Consider the following 21,935-nt stretch of genomic DNA (forward strand, 5'->3'; position numbering starts at 1 on the left):
TATGATTCTATGATTCTATGGAGTGGAATAGAATAGATTTAAATAAACATGGTCAATGACTCTGGAAATCCCTGCCCCTTGATGGTAGAAACCTTTGCTGTATTGTTGTTGGCACCAGCTGAAAACCTTTTCTTTTCTTTAGAGAAGCCAACCATGGATTGTCGCTCATGCCAATCTCATGCAGAGCCTAAATTCCCCTCACGGAGCTTCAATTTTCAGAGATTGATTTAAAAATCAGCTCCTTTTCCTAGAAAACTCTGAGGGGAAAATGGGTGCTCTACTGATTCGAAACACTCCAAAGAACTACAGTTCCCAATATTCATTATTTTTAATGTAGCCTCACTCAGCCATTCTTTCATTCAACAATCATTCTTCTTCCCAGCGAACTGTGTGAGGAGGAAATGCCCCCCATTAACTCTTAAAAAACCACAATCTCAAGATTCATCATATTTAAATGTGGTACGATAGTGCTTACATTGTTGGGGTGTTCATAGACATTCCGGAGTACAGAATAAATATTCCTTTCGAACCCCATCCTTCTCTGAACTCTCTATATATACTAAAATCTGCTTTCCCCCCAAAGCTGTTGAAATTCAAAGGTTTTGAACATTCTGTAATGTATCTTAACCAAACTTACCTGGTTCTTCAATGAGGAGGACTCAACTGGAGCGTCTCAGTGTTGAGGAAGGCTGATGGTGTCTCCTTGCATCTCAGGGCTTTTTATACCATTCCATTTCAGAAGGTTCTAATTAACTGCTAGCATCATGTCCCATCGTACAATATACAGGTTGTCACAAATTATGATTTCCCTCTGCATACTCATTTGTTCCACCTGGTGTTTCAGCCCATAGGAACGATCCTCCCTGCGGAAATTGCTAGGGTCCAAATATTTACAAACGTGACTTTGGGTGCTACTGATTTGCAAGCATTTGGATCCTTAGCAATTTCCGGAGGGAGGAATTGTATTTGGACTATAGTAGTAGTAATTGTATTTGAACTATAGTATAGTAGATTTTAGAGTTAGAGGAGACCCCAAGGGCCCTTGAAATGCAGGAATAGGTAGGTGGCCCTTATGGGGATCATACCCATGACATTGGGGCCATCATCACTGCACTCTAATCAACCCAGATGGGATGATAACAGCAACATCATCATTGCCATTACTTGTGTCAATGGGGGAGTTCCACCAAATAAGGTGAATTTCTGCATGTTCATAGCTCGTCCAACCCATAGGCAAAGTGAGATGTCTTGCTCAGGTAGTTGAGGCAGAGGACCCTTTTCGGAGGGAGGATTCTGACTATAAGCTAATATACTGTGGAGAACAGCTGGTCCTACCCCTAATCAGAGGGAGGTCTCTGGCTCAGGGGGTTGAAGCAGGGGATGCATCGGTGGAGCATGATGTTGGAGGTTAGAGCTATGCAGTGCCAGCTGTCCTGTCTCATGCCAACCTGTGTTTCTGGTGGGAGACATCCCATCACTGTGAATGGGCATATATCTTTATTTTGGGCCACTTGCATACTCCTGCATTGCAGGGTTTTGGACTAGATGAGCCTTGGGGTCCTTTCCAACGGGACGATACTATGAAAATGGGCTGTGGAGCTAGTTTAGCTCAGTATTCTCGAAAGTCAGGTTTGCAAGCATTTGGATCCTTAGCAATTTCCGGAGGGAGGAATCCTATGGGATGAAACACCAGGTAGAACAAATGAGTACAGATGGTGAAATCACGCTTTGGAACAGGATGGATATTATATTATAGGACATGATGCTAGCAGTTAATTGGGACCTTCTGGAAAGGAATGGTATAAAAAGCCCTGAAATGCCAGGAGACACTATCACCCTCCCTCAACACTGAGACGCTCCAGTTGAATCCTGCTCTTTGAGGAATCAGGTAAGTTTAACCAAGATGCATTCTAGCATATTCAGAATCTTTGAATTCCAACAGCTTTTGGGGATATGTTTATTCATTTTCTTGGCGGTTCTTTTGTGGAATGCTGCAAGATGGAAAGTGGTGGGAGGGACATGTGAAGACATACGCTGACGTCAAATCAGGCAGGGATTCAAGAGGATTGTGTTGTTTGTTTTAGAGTGCAAGGGAATCTAGATTTCAACATATCAAATAGAAATATCTGTCCAAGGACTTATGTGGAAAGTGTTCCTTATACCCCTGCCCGATCGCTGTGGTCATTGGGAGAATTACTGTCTTATATTACCAGTTCTTACCTTCTTTGTATCATGCTTGTGGGGGATGATTGTACAAAACCCACATAATTTGTTGAAATAAAAAGTAATTAATAATATCCATAAGCATCTGCATTTTTTAAAAAAATGAATAAAATCTGAATATTAATTGCTGCTTTGGCCAGCAATCTACAACTCCCAATGTCTATGAGCATTCTAACATCATAGGAGGCAGGGGTTCAAGAGGAGTATTTACCATGTAGTCCAGAATGTCCATGAACATCCCTACCATGTGGAGGGGAAGGAACACAGAATTTGGCCACTATGCAGATTATGTTAGGCTTCTTGTTGGTGTTGGTGCCTACAGAGAGCCAGGGGACATTAGAGGTTGGGTATGGCTGAGCGGAAGGGTGGGGTGAGATGCAATAAAAATTACTCAGGTGGTTTAGTAGTAGTAGTAGTAGTAGTAGTAGTAGTAGTAGTAGTAGTAGTAGTAGTAAATTTATTATTTATTCCGCAGCTACTCTGGGCAACCAGTTCCCAACAGAATATTATAAGCATGATAAAACATCAAACATTAAAAACTTCCCTAAACAGGACTGCCTTCAGATGTCTTCTAAAAGTCAGATGTTTATTTCCTTGATATTTGAAGGGAGGGCATTCCACAGGGCGGGCACCACTACAAAGAAGGTCCTCTGCCTGGTTCCCTGTAACCTTGCTTCTCGCAGTGAGGGAACCGCCAGGAGATCCTCAGAGCTGGACCTCAATGCCTGGGCTGAACGATGGGGTGGAGATGCTCCTTCAGGTGGGTGAGGTCTAGACCAGGCATCCCCAAACTCAGCCCTCAGTGGTCAGGGATGATGGCAGTTGTAGTCCCAAAACATCTGGAGGGACGAGTTTGGGGATGCCTGGTCTAGACTATCATGTAATGAGTAGCACTAAGCAGGTATTTGGGGGAAGGTATCCCATTACAACTGGGAACGACTGAGGGCACAAGGAGAAGGGGATGAGATGGTTGGACAGTGTTCTCGAAGCTACCAACATGAGTCTGACCAAACTGCGGGTGACAGTGGAAGACAGGAGTGCCTGCCGTGCTCTGGTCCATGGGGACACAACTAAATGACTAAACAAATCCCATGACAATAATTTTTAACTGAATGCAATGTAGTCAAGTAAGTCCTGCTCAGCATAGTCCCACTGATATTGATTGCCTTAAGTTAGGCTCATTCTGTGTTACACAGTTAAACCACTATCATACCCTATATAAAAATAATGAAAATTGGAAACTGTAATTTTGAAAGGGTGCTTAAAGTTATTAGGGGGGACTTTTCCCATCAGAGTTCCTTGGGAAGAGCAACTGATTGCTAAATAATTCTGAATATTGCAGCTCTCTATGTGTGTGAGAGAGTTAGGGTTCCTAACATACCTCACCTATTAATAAACTAATATTTCTTAGGATTCCCTGGAGGAACCCATGACTATTTAATAAGATGCAGGCTTAAATGTACAGACCTGATGAGACTGATACAGACCTGATACAGACCATAGGTGGGAAGAGGGCTCTTGTGCTTGGACTTGCTTGTGAGATTCCGATGGGGCATGTGGTTGGCCACTGGAAGAACTGGATGTGGGACTAAATGGGGCATAACCAAATCCAGCAGGCTCTTACGTTCTTTTGATCTGTTTCCTTAGATCCATTCAGCAAAGATGAATTGCGGAAAGACCCAGTGCTACAGTAAATGCCCTACCTCCACTGTCACCATTCAGCCACCACCGTTTGCTATATCCATCCCGGGCCCAGCTATCCACTGTTCTGACCAGCCTCTCTGCGTTGAGCAATGCAACCCTTGTGCTCCCGCTCTGTGCTGCGAGGGAATCTCCCCCAACCTTTGTTCTCCACTGTCGCTACCCAGAAGTGACTGCAGCCCTTGCCGAAGATTCTAAGGACCCACAACTCAGGCACAGAATGAACATTCGAAGACGACTGTGGAAAAATAATCAGAAAATGTCATTCATAATTGGGACGTTCAGGGTTTCTGAGTTTGTCGGCATAAATTCACATGTATCCAATCCTAGTCCTTACCTGAACAGACCAGCTGATGTTACTTTCAGCTTCTGATTCACCCAAGATTTTACCCAATATGAAAAGCACTATTGTGTGTCATTTCCTTAAAATAAAGGAATGGAAAAAGTGATTGTAGCTCAGTCACTTGGAGAAATTTGATCAACATCACACCCCTGTGATGGACTTGGCATATGCTTTCCCATCTTTGCCTGCAATCTTTTGCTTTCTCGTTAGTAATATTTGCATTTAAGTAACCTCCATGTCTGGATTGGCATTTGGTGCCACCTGAAACTTTGGAAAGGTTCTTTGCTTCTGCTTCTCAAAATAATAATAATAAAACTTCCTACTGTATCAACAACTGCAGTTTCCAGGGAGTGTCATTTGATCTTTCTTGTTTCCATCCCAGATGGTGTTCCACTGGGAAAATGAATGAACCACAATGTAGAACAGCAATATCAGGTATATGGGAACTGCTTCATATTGAATCAGACCACTGGTTCATCTAGCTCAGTATTGCCTACACTGACTTGCAGAGGCTTTCAAGGGTTTCAAGGAGAGGACATTCCCTGTCAGAGATAAAACCTGGGACCTTCTGCATTGGATCGACCACTGAGCTGTGACCCTTTCTTAAAAAGTAAAATATGTTTTTTAATTCTCTTGGTTCTGCATTTAATCAGATTTAAACTGTTTCCCCCGATTAAAATAGGGATGTCCAATAATAATAATAATAATAATAATAATAATAATAATAATAATAATGTCCCAGCCACTCTGGGTGGCTTTCCACATTAATAAAAACATAGTAAAACATTAAACCTTAAAAAAAAACTTCCCTAGACAGGGCTGCCTTAAGATGTCTTGTAAAGATTGCATAGTTACTTGTCTCCTTAGCTTGGTGGTCTCTCCCCCCTCCATCATCCTGACCAGCACTTCGCCCAGCGACAGTACGAGCAGGGAGTCAGGAGGAGGGAATGGAGCGGAATGGAGAGAGGGCTCAGTGAGGTGTCTGAGCCCCGGCAATGCTATGGAGAACAGAGCATGCAGGAGGGGCTCAGAGACGCGTCAGAGCCTTGGCACCGCTCTGGCCGAGGGTCAGCGGATAAGGGGCTCAGTGAGACGTCAAAACCCAGGTTCCGCTTCAGCCAGCAAGAGGGGAGACCCCCTCCTTCTGGCACCCAAATTGAGGAGCATGCCCACACGTAGGGAGAAGGGGCGGCGTTTTGGGGTGCCCAGGCTTTTATGCTGGCTGAAAAGCAGGCGGCAGCCATTGCCAGGTTCTGAATCGGACTAGGCGGTCATGTTTTCTGCTATCTCTGCACTGTAAATAGTATGTGCAATAAAACTCTTAAAGACAGCGTGGGCTGGAGCGTCTTTACTCGAGAGTAGCCGCAACAACCTGCAAAAATAACCTCAACAAATTATGTAGCTCAGTCACTTGGAGAGATTTGATCAACATCACACCCCTGTGATGGACTTTCCCCTGCAATCTTTTGCTTTCTCGTTAGTAATATTTGCATTTAAATAACCTCCATGTCTGGATTGGCATTTGGTACCACCTGAAACTTTGGAAAGGTTCCTTGCTTCTGCTTCTCAATAATAATAAAACTTCCTACTGTATCAACACCGGCAGTTTCCTAGGAATGTTATTTGGTCTTTCTGGTTTCCATACCAGATGGTGTTCCACTGGGAAAATGCATAAACCACAATTCAGAAGAGCAATATCAGGAACATGAGAGCTGCCTCATACTGAGTCAGACCACTGGTCCATCTAGCTCAGTATTGCCTACACTGAGTGGAAGATGTTACGTCAGGCGTCAGGGAATCCGATCCCCACACAGTAGGTTGCCAGGAATAGATAAGAAAGTGAAAGTTCTTACTAAAGTATTTTATTTAATATTCACAGAAAGAGGTTTAGAAAGCGGGTTCTCCTTCATGGAGAGCACATGTTGCGGTAGGGTCTAGCAAGATATCACATCTTCTGATGGATGGGATTGTCTAGATGACCACCATTGCGATTGGGTCCCTTTTTGTTGTTGGGCAGATTTAAATGTTGCAATTTTTTGAGTGACAGCCAGAAGCAAATCGTCACAACTTGTAAGGTTGCGGTTAGGCATTGGTTAATAAATTGGTTGGTGGAGGGATCAGGGTTGGCTCTGCCAGCCCGTCCAATGCTGCTGCTGCTGCTCCGGTGAATTCCGTTAAAGGAATCCAGGGGCTCGACATGTTTTTGTCCGTACCCCAGGTAAGGGGCTAGGGCCACGCAAGAGCCCCTGGGAGCATTTGGCGAGAGAAGCAAAGGGTCAGACCCCCGGCTCCATTCTCTCCCCAAAATGCTTTCCCCACACTGGCTTCCGGAAGCGGGGGATATCAGTTCTGTCATAGAGACAGGTAGATGGAGCCAATGCCTAAGCAACCGCTCACATTTTGTATTTCAATGAAGTTGTGGTCAAAATTATGCCCCAAACCTTAAACTTAAGTTACTGTGTGATTTATTTGGGGTGTCCTGGGGACCTCTACATGCAAATGCAGCCTCTTTCACTAATGGTGCTTCTCCGAATAAATCTCCACGCCCCCCTTCTCTCCACTTCCTCAATCGTCAACACCACCAGCCATATTACGGTGGCCACTTAGGGCAATTTGTCTCCAAGCCTTTTGCTCTCCTATTTTTAAGGCTCAATGGGTTCTGGGAGATGGTGGGTCTGGAATGCTTTCTTGTGAAAACATATCATCCAGCTCTTCCTCTTGCTCCTCCTCCCCCATTATATCCCAACTTTCCTCCTCATCTTCCTTTGAGCTGTGACCTCCCTGAAACTCCTGTTGTAATTCTGAACTGTCTTCCTCTTCTTTGGAAGGGTCAGGCTGGGGAGGTGGTCTCCACCATTCCTCCTCTGTTGAATCCCTGAAACAACCACAGTGAAGCAATGACCGTTCCCCACATAAAAGGGGAGGCACATTTTTGCACGGTCGCGCACAGCCCCCTGGGATCCCTGGGGCAGCCCTGGAAGTTTGGAGGCCAGCACTGCCTTCCTGGGCTGGATACTGGTGATCGCAGCCCACGCAGTTACCTGTCCAATCCAGCTTGGGGAGGCGTTGCCGGGGGGATTGGCCAGGGAGGAGGAGGTAACCTTACCGTGCACACGACTGAAGCAGAGTCATTCCTGGAAAGCAGTCGACGGCTCCAGAAGCTTTCCCACCCTCCACTCCCCAAAATTAAAAAAATAATTAATGATTGCATTACAGGTTATTTTCTTCCACAGGCGTACGCGCACACAGGCACTGCTATGACAAGGCTGCTGTTGAAGGGCCGGAAAGGAATTTCCCCTGCATTAGCAAGTTTTGCCTTTCCCGTAGCAATTTGTCACATCTTTGGCAGATGCAGGCCCTGGGCGGAATCCTTTAGTCATCTACATAAATAGGGGGCGTGGGGCAGTGACCCCCTGCCCCCATTGTGGTGGCGATAACAGGGTTCCTGTAAATGGGGCTAAGGGGGAAGCATTGACCATACGCAATAGGCTGTCATTGCCCTCCCCCTCCAGTGGCTGTGATCGAGGGGGGGGGCAGGCTATCTGCTTTAACATATGTTCTTCAGAGCTAGCCCAACCCCCCCACACACTGGATAACCCTAAAATTACCCAGATCCCCGACTGGGGGATGGGAAGGATATACGCGCAATGCCTGAGCCAAGTTCTTCCTACATCCGAATTCTTAATAAAGTTGTGGCCAATTTTAATCCCATAGAACGTGGTCTTGTGTCATCATTCCGCTCAGGGGCTGCCGGGTGGGCTTTGGGGGACTCCGCCTGACCACGCAAAAAACTTCCAAACTCCTCTCCCCAGCCAGGAGGGAGATTAGATGAGTCAAGAGCATATGCTGCAATGTTCCGGGAGGAGAAAGCAGGGTAACCATCCTGCCCGCCTGCTTTCAGTACTCCCTGCGTGTCCCAGCTCTTGCTCCTTTGCCCACCCACCTGCCCAATCTTGGTGCTTCTTGCACACCACAGGTTCCTCTGTTTTGCTCATCCACCCACCTGATTAGCAAATGAGGGTTGCTAATGATGGTTACAAATCAGGCCTGCCAAATTGGCTCTCCTTAGATGCCAGGGACATAATGAAAATTATATATGTGCACTAGCCATCAGTTTTACATAAATGACCCAGCATGCTGCAACTGGATGCTATTGACAGAGCTTGCACCAACCCTTCCTGGAAGGAGGATGATCGGGCAGGTAGTGAAGCCTTTAGGTATAACATTATTTAATGACTCTAAATTTGAGGTTAAGTAATGGCCATGGGAAATGATTTCGAATAATTATAGTAATTACAGGGCCAGGCAAATGCATTACTAGTCACAAATTACAGCACCACACAGAGAGAGACTAACTTGGTTTGTTGAACTCAGGAGTCTGCTCAAGAGGAATTCTTCTTTCTTCCACATAGTGAACATGCTGGAGAATTTTAGAAGCATGGCCTAATAAAATCTTAGAATCATAGAATTGCAGAGTTGGAAGTAACCCTCAAACGCATAGCTGCCAAGTCTCCCGTTTTTCCCGGGAAATCCCCGTTTTTCCAGCTGCTCCTAGCTGAAAAAACGGATTTTTTTTGTTTTTTCCCGGTTTATTCTGGCGCGGCGGCCATTATGGAATTGGGCGGAACATGCTCAGAAGCGACTTTGAATGCTGCTCTGCCCAGTTCCAAAATGGCTGCAGTGCGACTTCTGGCGCGGTGGCCATTTTGGAACTGGGCAAAGCAGCATCAAAAGTCACTTCTGAGCATGCTCCGCCCAGTTCCAAAATGGCGGCAGCGCTACTTCCGGTCTGCTATTTCCGGCCCGGTCCCTTATTTCTCTGACAGCAACTTGGCAGGTATGCAAACGTCTTCTGGTCCAACCCCCTGCAATGCAGGAATCGCAACTAAAGCATCCATGTCGGATGGCCACCCAACATGTGCTTAAAAACTTCCAAGGAAGGAGAGTACACAACCCCTCGAGGGAGACCGTTCCCCTGCCAAACAGCTCTTACTGTCAGAAAGTTCTTCTTAATGTTTAGTTGGAATGTCCGTTCTTGGAACTTGAATCCGTTGGCACAGGTCCAACCCTCCATTGCAGGATAGGCAAGGTCTTCTAAGTAAGTATCAAATTATATTCCCTGGAGAAGAACTCCTCACTGTTTATTTAACCATCACACTCTGCTGCATAGGAAACTCTGAAACGACCCTTTATTGCAGAAGATATATTGGCACAGTGGCATACAGTGGTACCTCGGGTTACAGATGCTTCAGGTTACAGACGCTTCAGGTTACAGACTCCACTAATCCAGAAATAGTACCTTGGGTTAAGAACTTTGCTTCAGGGTGATAACAGAAGTGGCATGGTGGCGGCAGCGGGAGGCCCCATTAGCTAAAGTGGTACCTCAGATTAAGAACAGTTTTAGGTTAAGAACGGACCTCCAGAACGAATTAAGTTCTTATCCTGAGGTACCACTGCATCTCAATAGGATTTGTGTTGCGATGAGCAGCATGTCTTATGAGGGGTAAAGGGATTATGCAGAGAGGGGGAGAGCAGATGACACCAACCAGGACCAGGGCAGATGGTCATTACACAGTTCCTCACAGGGCCTCTTTTTTGTAGGGGTGGAGTCAAGTAGTGACTTTTCACCTTTAAATGTTTCAGCACGTGGGAATCTTGATATGAAAAGGAAATACACGAACACAGCAGGAAGCTGGGAGTTTTGATGCACTAAAGCATTTATTTTGAAAGGGAAGAGACACACAATTCCACAGGTTGAATTTCAGGTAACACAGAGTGCCAAATCAGGCTCCACTTGAAGACATGCAGTACCAAAAAGAGACAGTGTTTTCGTTTGTTTGTTTTAAATGGAAACATGGACCAGCATGTTGCAACATGGAAGACTTCATAGCTGTCAAGTTTTACCTTTTTGAAAGGGAAATTCCCTTATGCTGAATAGGCTTCCTCGTGAGAAAAGGGAAAACTTGACAGCTATGGAAGACTTGCTCCTGCAAGCAACACAACTACATTTAAAAAACAACAACAACACCCTAACACTGTTAGATGAGCATCGATGGACAAATCTCACACAATGAAGACTTTATCACTCTTCTTCTCCTACAATTGCAATCACGGTGGAACATTGCATTTAAAATATGGCACTCCTTCCGCTAAAACAGGACAACAGTGAGGCATCACGAGAATACAATGTTCCCACCTTAGAACATGATTCAGAATCTAACATGCTGAACTCAGTGTTGAGGACAGGCGCAGGTGACTGCCACAGTAGATGTGAAAGGGGGTCCTTTAAGTTAGAAGGTTGCATATTTGAACATAAATTTCTAGAACTCATGTCTGCAGTGGATCCAACCTCTGGATTTCTTGCTCCGTGGTCCTTATCATATTCATCCTGTGGTTGGCGGCTTCAGGGTTTATTCTAACTGGCAGGAGCTGCACCCACCCTCACTTTTTGACACATATTTCTTATAATAGATGCTTGTTGAACTCAAACCAGAGGTTGGACATCTGTAGATGGAGCTGTAGATTGAGTCGTGTCCACCACGGTGTGCACCTCCATGGCAGGGGGTCATGTGAGCACAAGGGTTGTGTTGCTCAATGCAGAAAGGTTGGTCGGGGCAGTGGATAGCTGGCCCAGGAATGGTGAGGATGAAGGGAGGTGGCTGAATTTTGATGGTGGAGGCAGGGCAGCTGGCATAGCAATGGTTCCCTCTGGAAGACATCTTGGCTGAAGTGGATGTATAGATGTATCTGAAAGGACACATGAGGTGGAGAGTGGACAAAGTGTAAAAGGGTAAACAGTAATTGAATTTCACATTGTTCAGGTTCTCCAACAGACATTTTAGAACCAAAGGGCCATCCAGTCCAGCTTCGTGTTCTCACAGTGGCTGGCTAGATGCCCCAATGGATAGGCCACAATCAGGACATGATTACAATAGCAACTCTCTCCACTTGCGATTCCTAGCTGCTGCTAACCAGAGTTATACTGCATTTCAAAGTGGAGGGTCAACCTACTCATTGTGGCTAGTAGCCATTGATACCATTATCCTCCCTGTGTCCAGCTTACTCTCCTTCAGAATAGCCCCACTAAAATCAATGGGCAGGAATAATTTAGTTCAGGGGTAGCCAGCCATGTCTGCACCAGGTGTTCTAGACTACAAGTCCCATCAGCCCCAGCCAGCTTGATCAATATAGCCAGGGAAAATCAGAGTTTTAGGTCCAACCATCTGAAGGACATTGCATTGGCGACCCCTGCCTTAGGTCCATTTATATCAACAGGCCTACTATGAATATAACTTAGCTGGATACAACCATATAAAATAAAGCAAGATAACTAAATGTAACACGAGAGAGAGAGAGAGAGAGAGAGAGAGAGAGAGAGAGAGAGAGAGAGAGAGAGAGAGAGAGAGAGAGAACACACTTATTAGAGACTTGCCATCAATATCTTGGCCAATGAATGTATCCAGTATGAATAGTTTCCTTATTTGTTTGTTTGTAATAGTAAATCTACAACCCCTCTACTAGCTTGTTCACCGTCTACTAAATGATATAAAACTATTCATAGATTCTGAGTAGGCAATAACCAACATGCTAAGGTATCCCTACTGCACTGATCACCAACATTCTGTGCCTTAAGCTTCCTCCTAAACAGATTTAGAATGGGTTAAAAAGCTGAAATATAAAGCAGTGCATCTTGTCAGGAAAGAAATGGACTTTTAGAGTATATTTTTCTTTTCTCAGTTCCACCTCCAAGATCACCAAGAGGCCTTGAGTTAAAATGAATTATAGCATACCTTACCAAGCTCTGCAGTGAAAAGAACTCGAGTTGAACGTCTCTGTGCTGAGGGAATCTGGCAATGTTGCTGCGTCTGCTTGGGGTTTTTATCTATGTATCCTGAGACAATGATGAGTTTTATTTTCACAAGATTCTAATTAATTCCTAATAGCATTTTTCCTTGAGTCACTTCCAAGTCATTTCAAGGAGTGATGTTATGATTCATAACTCTTCTTCCTTGTTATTGATATTGCACTCCATAGTTGGGTCATTTCCCTGGAAATCGCTATGGGTCCAGCGTTTCACAAGTGGTTTTTTGGTCTTGGTGTTTCTTGAGTTTGATCTTCCCCAAAGCTGAATTGGCAAAGCCTCTTGTCCTTTCCTGAGTGGCATAACAGCTGAAAGATCTTGAAATGTTGGGATGCTGAAAGTTGTTAAAGGTGCTGAGAGATATTAGGAGGCAACTATTCCTGCGAAGCGCTACAGTTTGCGGAGTGGTTTAACAAGCAATACCTCCCCACAGAGACACCAGGAACTGAAGCTGTATGAGGGGAATAGTATTCTCATAAGAACCTTTTTCTTCTGTTGTTGCAAGGATGCCAATCATGCCTCTGGAATTAATGCTGAGAGATACCGCACTGATACAGTGACTACAATTGAATTAGAATCTCATAGTGCTTACTGTTTGCCACCCCACCCCCCAATAGCAGCTGGAAGGTTGGGGAAATAAATGACAAGTCGTACAGCATTTGTCAACTTTGCAAGTGTGTCAGAGTGGGTAGGCGAGTATAGCTTCTCCACACCCCTCAAGAGAAAATGAATTTGCCACTTGAATGGTCTTGCCTAGGGGGAGAGCAGGGCACATGGATGCCAAAAGGCCAGTTGTGTAGGACCAGACTTTATAAGCAGCATCTGCCCAAACATTTTACTCATCTTTGTTGTGGCTCCTGTCCTTCTTCCCTGAGTGTGATCAGGCATTAGTTAGCTGTAGAGAATTAGTTAGGCAATGTAGGCATTAGTTAGGCAATGTAGAGAAACTCACACTTACAGTATCTGGTATCATGAAGCTTCAGTATAGCACCTTTTAAAAATAGGGATATGGCCATACATTGTGTGTGTGTGTGTGTGTGTGTGTGTGTGTGTGTTCCTCTGTTTAGTGCTACAGCTGCAAAAGCTTCTCCCCACCCCCAAGAGAAAATGAATTTGCCACTTGAATGGTCTTGCCTAGGGGGGGAGCAGGGGTAGCCACATGGAGGCCAAAATGCCAGTTTTGTAGGACCAGACTTTATAAGGAGCATCTGCCCAAACATTTTACTTTTCTTTGTTGTGGCTCCTGTCCTTCTTCCCTGAGTGAGATCAGGGGTTACCTAGGTGTTTGGGCAATGTGGGGAAACTCACTCTTATCTGGTATAGTGAAGCTTCAGTGTAGCACATTTTAAAAAAATAGGGATATGGTCATGCATTTCGTGTGTGTGTGTGTGTGTGTGTGTGTGTGTGTGTGTGTGTGTATTTATGTAAAAGAATGGCCCATCCAGTCCAGCATTCTGCTCTCACAGGGCCCACCCAGATTCCTGTGGGAAACTGTCTCAAGCAGAACTGGAGCAGGAGAGCACATTGAGCCATCTGCTTGGCCACGGTGAGAACAGGCTACTGGAATTCCCTTAAAATTTAGATTAGGAAGATATGTGTAGGAGAAGACCATCAGTAGTTGCTGACTGCCATAGTCATATGACCTTCAGCTTCAGAGTAAGTCTCTTTGCCTACCAGTTGCTGGTGAAGAAGAGTGGGGTGGGGCTATTGACTTCATGCCTTGTATATACGCTTCCCAGAGACACCTGGCTGGTCAAAGTGAGAAGAGGAAGGTGGACCAAAGGGGCTTTTGGACTGGTTCCTAAGAATGTAAGGGGCATCTTCTGGATCAGGTCAAAGGCCCATAAAGTCCAGCACATTGTTCCTCCAGTGGCCAACACAATTCCCCTTGGAAAACCTGAAAACAGAAGCTCAACAGCCCTCTCCAGCTTGGCTCAACTTAGGTTCACATGGCATTCCTGAGTATGCGTTGATTCAGCCCTGCTCAAAGCCACTTCCAGAATGCTTTGGCCAAAAAGCAACTTGCCAAGGGAGGACTCCATCTATGAGGTGAAAGATGAGGAAGAACAAACAGGGACATACTGTAGGGGTGAACGGCTAAAGAAATGAAAACACTGCTTGAAAAGCCTTGACAGTTGCATGCTGGAAAACACTTTGGGTTAGGATGGAGCTCCACCACTCTGTTCCTCCCCAGATTCAGTTGCAGCCAAGCTACTCTTAAAGGGCCCATGTGCAAAATTGCCTTTACACTCAATGTAACTTGCATTTGGAATTCGGGACTCAATGTGACATCGTGAGAAGCTATGATGGCTTAAAGGCTTTTGTAAGTGTCTCAGCATTTTCGGGGCAGTTGGATGCTCTCTTCTTGTTGCTATCAAGAGAACATCTGGTCCCTAGCTTGCAAGACTTTTTTCACCTGACTGACAGAGCTACAAAAGCTGAGGCTGCTGAAGAGGTGAGAGCCCCTCTTGGCTATTTCTGAGTGAAGACCCAGTACATCAAACCTGAACTTCCACAGCCACCACCTGCCATGAACAGCCATTGGCAGGACTGGCAGCAAAGGCAGCAAAAATGCTTTATACTTGAGATAATATTTTATTCTCAGGCCAATTCTGTTATCTTAAAGGTGCACTTTATATCTAACTTCCTTTCATAATGCTTTTTTTGAAATATTTAATACATTATTTTACTGTTAATTATGTTTCTTTGAATGTGTATATTATATCTGATTTTCTTCTGCAATTATGTCCTCTGGATGGTTTGATATGATATTTCAGTGTAAAACTATTTGAGTTCTCCCCCTTCAAAATATAAAGCAATATAGAAATGCACTGAATGACCAAAATTATTTTAATCTGCATTGATCCATTGAATTTAATGGTGCCAAGTACATCATGTCGGTTAATCTCAGCTAGTCTGACCTCTGCAGGACATCCTACCCAATTCCCACAAATTCAACTATTCTAAATATCCCCATTTTCAATGATTTCTGATTCTGTGAATTTCTTCCAATACAGTGGTACCTCGGGTTAAGAACTTAATTCTTTCTGGAGGTCCGTTCTTAACCTGAAACTGTTCTTAACCTGAGGTACCACTTTAACTAATGGGGCATCCCACTGCCTCCACACCACCGACACGTGATTTCTGTTCTCATCCTGAAGTAAAGTTATTAACCCGAGGTACTATTTATGGGTTAGCAGAGTCTGTAACCTGAAGCATCTGTAACCTGAAGTGTCTGTAACCCAAGGTACCACTGTATACGTTCTGCATCTCATGGTGCCTGGTGGTGGCACTTAGCATATTTGGCAAGAGCCGCAGTCACTTCTGGGTAGCGACAATGGAGAGGAGAGGCTGGGGGAGTTGAAAGCGGGAGTTGCACCAGTGGAGATGGAGGCACATCCTCCGCGGGTTATTCCCTTGCTGCACAGAGTGGGAGGGTTGCATTGCTCGATGCAGGAAGGTTGGTCGGAGCACTGGAGACCTGGGCCCGGGATGGATATGGTGAACGGTGGCGGCTGAATGGTGACAGTGGAGGTAGGGCATCTACCATAGCACTGGGTCTTTCCATGGGGCATTTTTGATGAATGGATCTGAAGAAACACATTAAAATAACATTAGATCAGGTTAGTGGATTAGGTTAATGGCCCATCTAGTCCTACATCCTGTGCTCACAGTGGCCAAATAGATGCCTCTTCCCTCCTGTGCTTTTGAGCAACTGGTATTCACAGCGCCGTCTTAAGCGCCCCCGGAGCCGTGGTGCGCTGGATCACTCTGGCACCCTCCCACCCCGTTCCGGCGCCCTCCCGCCCCGTTTCCCAGCGCGGTGGGTGCGTGGGCGCCGCGCGCAGCGTGGGTGCAACAGGCGCTGCTGCACGGCGGACCGGTCAGCCAGCGGGTGGGCGCAGCTCGCGGCGCCCTCCTGGCGGGCCGGCGCCATGGTGCCCTGCGCCACCGGGGGTCTACGATGAGCCGGCCTGGGTATTCAGAAGGACCACCACCTCCATGCTAATAAACATTGGTCAATGATGCTTGGACTCCCTGCCCATTTCTGTTCAGAACATCTGCTGTATTGTTTTTGACACAATGTGAAAAGCTTTTTTTTTATTTATATAGACCAACCTACCACCACAGGGGGTTGATCATGCCAGAACACACCCATTCAAGTAAAGGAGTATGGCTAAGGCCCCATCAGTTGCATACATTTCAACCTGCCGATTTCTACTTAACACCAAAGTAACCTGGGAAAGGGTTATTTGGTGAGAGTTTTTAGGAGAACTTTCTCTCACTGACTTTCAGTTTTCAGGGTGATTTAACAAGCAATCCTTCTACTCCAGGGAACCTGGTGAGGGGAAAATGGGTGCCCCAACAATTCTAACCACTCCCAAAATACTACAGTTCCCAAGAGTCATTGTTTTTAATAGGGTGTGACAGTGCTGTAACTGTACAACACAGGAGGGGGTCAGAAATATTAATGGGAGTACTCTGAGTAGGATTTAGTTGACTAGATTGAATTACATTACAAAGAATATATTATATTATGTTAAAAGGTATTGACATGGGATATCTTGCCCCATGGCCTGATCATTACTGAGCTATTCCTATTCATTACACAGCAGTCTAGACCCCACTCATCTGTGAAACCACCTGAATAATAATACTAATACTAATAATAGCTATTATTATTATTGCCTCTCTGCCCTCCCTTCCACTCAGCAATACCGAAACTCTGCTGAGCCCTGGCTCTCTGTGGGCACCTACACCAACCAGAAGCTTAACATAATCTACATAGCAGCCACATTTTGTGCTCCTTCCCCTCTACATTTGCTAGAGTGCCCAAGGACATTGCAGAGTAAATCATAAATAATCATTTTCAACCCCCGTCTGCCTTGACCTCAATATATATCACCAAATATACATGTTGGCTCCTACCACAACCCTCTATCCTGCAGTATCCTTCAGAGGACCTGCCTAGATTCTGTCAGTGGACCTCAACCCTCCCCCCAGCAATTAAAATTGCCATGGATTGTTGTTCATGCCAGTCTCATGTATAGCAGACCTGTTCAAGCTAATGCACATGACTAAGGTCCCATTAACTCTATATCAGGCATGACCAACAGGTTGAACGTGGTCAATGTTTGTACCCTTAGTTATCTCCAATCAACAAACAAACAAACAAAAGTTGGCTCACTCAAAGAAAGCTCAACAACTTCGAACTTACAGCTTGGGTTCCCTTAAAAAAAAAGCCACTTTTTATACTGCCACTTTTTAATACTGTGAGTAGCTCGCAGTCTCTTGGGAGTTGGAGGTCCCTGCTCTGTAAATTTAAACTTTGTGTGGGTGGCACTGTAATCTAAACCAAGGAGCCTCTTGGGCTTGCCGATCAGAAGGTTGGTGGTTCGAATCCCCACGACGAGGTGAGCTCCTGTTGCTTGGTCCCAGCTTGTGTCAACCTAGCAGTTCAAAAGAACACCAGTGCAAATAGATAAATACGTACCACTGTGGCAGGTACGTCTCCATGCACTCTGGTGTCCATCACGGTGTTCCGTTTTGCCAGAAGCTGTTTAGTCCTGCTGGCCACATGACCCGGAAAGCTGTCTGTGGACAATCGCCGGCTCCCTCGGCCTGAAAGTGAGATGAGCGCCACAACCCCAGAGTCATCTGTGACTGGACTTCACGGTCAGGGGTACCTTTACCTTTTCCTTTACTACTTTAAGCAGTCATGGCTTCCCCCATGGTAGTTTGTTAATGGAGAGAGTTCTTAGGAGTTTAATTTTCCCTCACAGATCTTCAGTTTTCAGAGTTATTTAAAAATCAACTCCTATTCTTAGAAAACTCTGTGAGGTGGGAATGGGTGCTCTACTGAATCTAAACATTCCAAAGTGCTATGGTTCCCAAGATTCATTATGCTTAATGTGGCCTAATTCAGACTCATTCATTGATTCAACAATTTCTCTTCCCAGGGTGAGGAAGAAATTCTCACCCCCACCCCGGTAACTCTAAGAACCCTTTAAACACCACAATATCAAGATTCGTCATATTTAAATGCGGTATGATATTGCTTACATTGTTGGGATGTTCTTATACATTCCAGACTAAAGAATAAATAATGCTCTTGAACCCCTTCCTCCTCTGAGCTCAATATATACAGTGGTGCCTCTGGATACGTACCTAATCCATTCCGGGGTGCCATTTGCACCCCAAAAAGTACATATCCAGAGTGGCAATAAAGTGCATGGGTGAAGCGCTGATAGAGCACTTCTGAGCACAGACGAAGCACACAGAATGCTTCTGTGCATGCGCGAAGCAAGCAGAACGCTTCTGCTTATGAGCGCGCAGTGGAATCTGGAAATAAACACTTCCTGGTCCACCGAGTACTTAACTTGAAAGTACGCAACCCACAGCGAACGCAACCCGAGGTATGACTGTATACTAAAATCTACTTTCCCCCCAAAAAGCTGTTGGAATTCAAAGATTTTGAGCATTCTGTAATGTATCTTGACCAAACTTACCAGGTTCTTCAATGAGGAGGACTCAACTGAAGCATCTCAGTGTTGAGGAAGGCTGATACTTGCATCTCAGGGCTTTTTATACCATTCCTTTTCAGAAGGTTCTAATTAACTGCTAGCATCATGTCCCATCGTACAATATCCAGGTTGTCCCAAAGTGTGATTTCACTCTGCGTAGTCATTTGTTCCACCTGGTGTTTCAGCCCAGAGGCAAGATCCTCCCTGCGGAAATTGCTAAGGTCCAAATGTTTGCAAACGTGACTTTGGGTGCTACTGAGCCAAAGCAGCCCAATTTCATAGAATCTAGGAATCATAGAATTATAAAGTTGGAAGGAACCCCAAGGGTCCTCTACTCCAACATTATGATATGCAGGAATAGGCAGGTGACCCTTATGGGGCTCAAACCTATGACATTGGCGCTATCAGCACTGCACTCTCATCAACCAAGGTGGGAATGCAAAAAGCCTCCCAACATCGTCTTTGTCATTACTTGTGTCAGTGGGGGAGTTCAACCAAATAAGGTGAATTTCTGCATGTTCATAGCTGGTCCAACCCCTAGGCAAAGTGAGATGTCTTGCTCAGGTGTTTGAGGCAGGGGACCCTAACCATTTTCGGAGGGAGGATCCTGACTATAAGCTAATATACCGTGGAGAACAGCTGGCCCTACCCCTAAGCAGAGGGAGGTCTCTGGCTCAGGTGGTTGAAGCAGGGGAAGCATCGGTGGAGCATGATGTTGGAGGTTAGAGCTATGCAGTGCCAGCTGGGCTGTCTCATGCCAACCTTTGTTTCTGGTGGGAGACATCCCATCGCTGTGAATGGGGATATATCTTTATTTGGGGCCACTTGCATACTCCTGCATTGCAGGGTTTTGGACTAGATGAGCTTTGGGGTCCTTTCAAACGGGATGATACTATCAAAATGGGCTGCAGAGCTAGGAAGCCTGTTCTAACTCTGTATTCTTCAAAGTCAGGTTTGCAAGCAAGCAGGTTTGTCTCCCCCCTATATATATATATATATATATATATATATATATATATATATAATTTTATAACAAAGACACAAAAGCATAAACATACAAAAAATACAAAATACAAAAAAATACAAAATACAAAAAAATACAAAATACAAAAACAAAAACAAAAAAAATTCCACAACTTCAACTTATATCTATTCTAACTCGGTGACTTCCTCATGTCCCTTCCAACTGTGTTACATTGTAGATTCTCTTTAGTAATTTAAAAATCTTATTCTTATACCTTGTATTGTTGTTGTTTAGTCGTTTAGTCGTGTCCGACTCTTCGTGACTCCATGGACGAGGGCACGCCAGGCACTCCTGTCTTGCACTGCCTCCCGCAGTTTGGTCAAACTCATGTTCATAGCTTCGAGAACACTGTCCAACCATCTTGTCCTCTGTCGTCCCCTTCTCCCAGTGCCCTCAATCTTTCCCAACATCAGGGTCTTTTCCAAGGATTCTTCTCTTCTCATGAGGTGTATACCTTGTATACCATATAGCAATTCTTATTCTAATCTTATTTTATATCCTAACACAACATCTCACACTTACTATTTATTTAAATCTACTTCTCAATATCAATATTTATCTAAACATTTTTTTATTTCTACAGCCTCCCTGTACTTCCTAAACTTCTCTTAATTCTATCCAATTATTTCTGAAATACCCTTTGAATTTTTTCCAATCTTCTTCCACTGCTTCTTCCTTCTGGTCTCGGAGTCTCCCGATTAGCTCTGCCAGTTCCATAAATTCTATCATATTCTTCTGCTATTCATTTATCATTGGTAATTCTTCCTTCTTCCAATTCTTGGCTAATAATGTTCTTGCTGCTGTTGTGGCATACAGAAAAAATGTAGCATCTTTCTTGGGTATTTCCTCTCTAACTATCCCAAGTAAGAAGACTCCTGGTTTCTTAAAAAAGGTGTTTTTCAACACTTTTTTCAGTTCATTATAAATCTTTTCCCAGAAGTCTCTTACTTGGGGGCAAGTCCACCACATATGGTAAAAGGTTCCTTCTTGTTTTTTTACATTTCCAACATTTATTATCGTGTTTATGATAAATCTTTGAGAATTTTACTGATGTAAGATACCATCTATACATCATTTTCATCATATTTTCTCTTAGACTATTACACACGGTAAATTTAAAGCAAAATGAGATGTCTTGCTCAGATGGTTGAGGCAGGGGGCCCAAGCAATTTTCAGAGGGAGGATCCTGCCCATGGGATGAAACACCAGGCAGAACAAATGAGTACGGATGGTGAAATCACAGCTTGGAACAGGATGGATGTTTTATCATAGGACATGATGCTAGCAGTTAATTGGGACCTTCTGGAAAGGAATGGTATAAAAAGCCCTGAAATGCCAGGAGACACCACCAGCCTCCCTCAACACTGAGACGCTCCAGTTGAATCCTGCTCTTTGAGGAATCAGGTAAGTTTAACCAAGATGCATTCTAGCATATTCAGAATCTTTGATTTCCAACAGCTTTTGGAGATAAGTTTATTCACTGAATGCTGATTTTCTTGGCGGTTCTTTTATGGAATGCTGCAGGATGGAAAGTGGTGGTAGGACCTAGGAGGGACATGTGAAGATATATGCTGAGGTCAAAGCAGGCAGGGATTCAAGAGGATTACTTTGTTTTAGAGGGCAAGGGGATTTCAATGTATCCATGCTCAATCCCTACAGTTTTCTGGGGAGTCCCTGTAAGGAACCCCCTGTGACTTGGATTGTTGTTTAGTCATTTAGTCGTGTCCGACTCTTCGTGACCCCATGGACCAGAGCACACCAGGCACTCCTGTCTTGCACTGCCTCCCGCAGTTTGGTCAGACTCCTGTTGGTAGCTTCGAGAACACTGTCCAACCATCTCGTCCTCTTTCGTCCCCTTCTCCTTGTGCCCTCAGTCTTTCCCAACATCAGGGTCTTTTTCCAAGGGGTCTTTCTGGATACAGAGATCATATCCCCCCGGAACAATGTGTTCAGTATTACGGGGCCAATTATGGTGAACTCAATTACAATGGAGGCCACTGTTGAACTTCCAGCACCTACTGAAGACTTTTTAAAAAATTCCATAAAATAATAATAATAATAATAATAATAATAATAATAATAATAAATTTTTTAAAGTCTTTAATATATTTTATTGAAGTCTGATTTTATAGCTTTTACTTTTTCTATAATGTATTTCTTGGACACCACTTGGAGACAATTGTAGTGAATCAAAATAAAAATAGTTTGAATCTATTATAATGAAATAATATCGTAGCATAAAGTATTTTGTACCTATTT

At 44.5% G+C, this 21,935-nt stretch overlaps 1 long non-coding RNA gene across 1 annotated transcript; it reads right to left on the reverse strand.

Annotated features, from left to right (window-relative positions):
• Nucleotides 1-9,966: 9,966 nt before the first annotated feature.
• Nucleotides 9,967-12,109, reverse strand: LOC148683181 (uncharacterized). Its single transcript, XR_015947500.1, has 2 exons — nt 12,063-12,109; nt 9,967-11,014 (listed from the first exon to the last, which is right to left on the reverse strand). It is a non-coding gene; the product is annotated as an uncharacterized LOC148683181 (long non-coding RNA).
• Nucleotides 12,110-21,935: the final 9,826 nt, after the last annotated feature.

Source organism: Zootoca vivipara, chromosome 16, assembly GCF_965207765.1.
Source record: "Zootoca vivipara chromosome 16, rZooViv2.hap1.1, whole genome shotgun sequence".
NCBI lineage: Eukaryota > Metazoa > Chordata > Lepidosauria > Squamata > Lacertidae > Zootoca > Zootoca vivipara.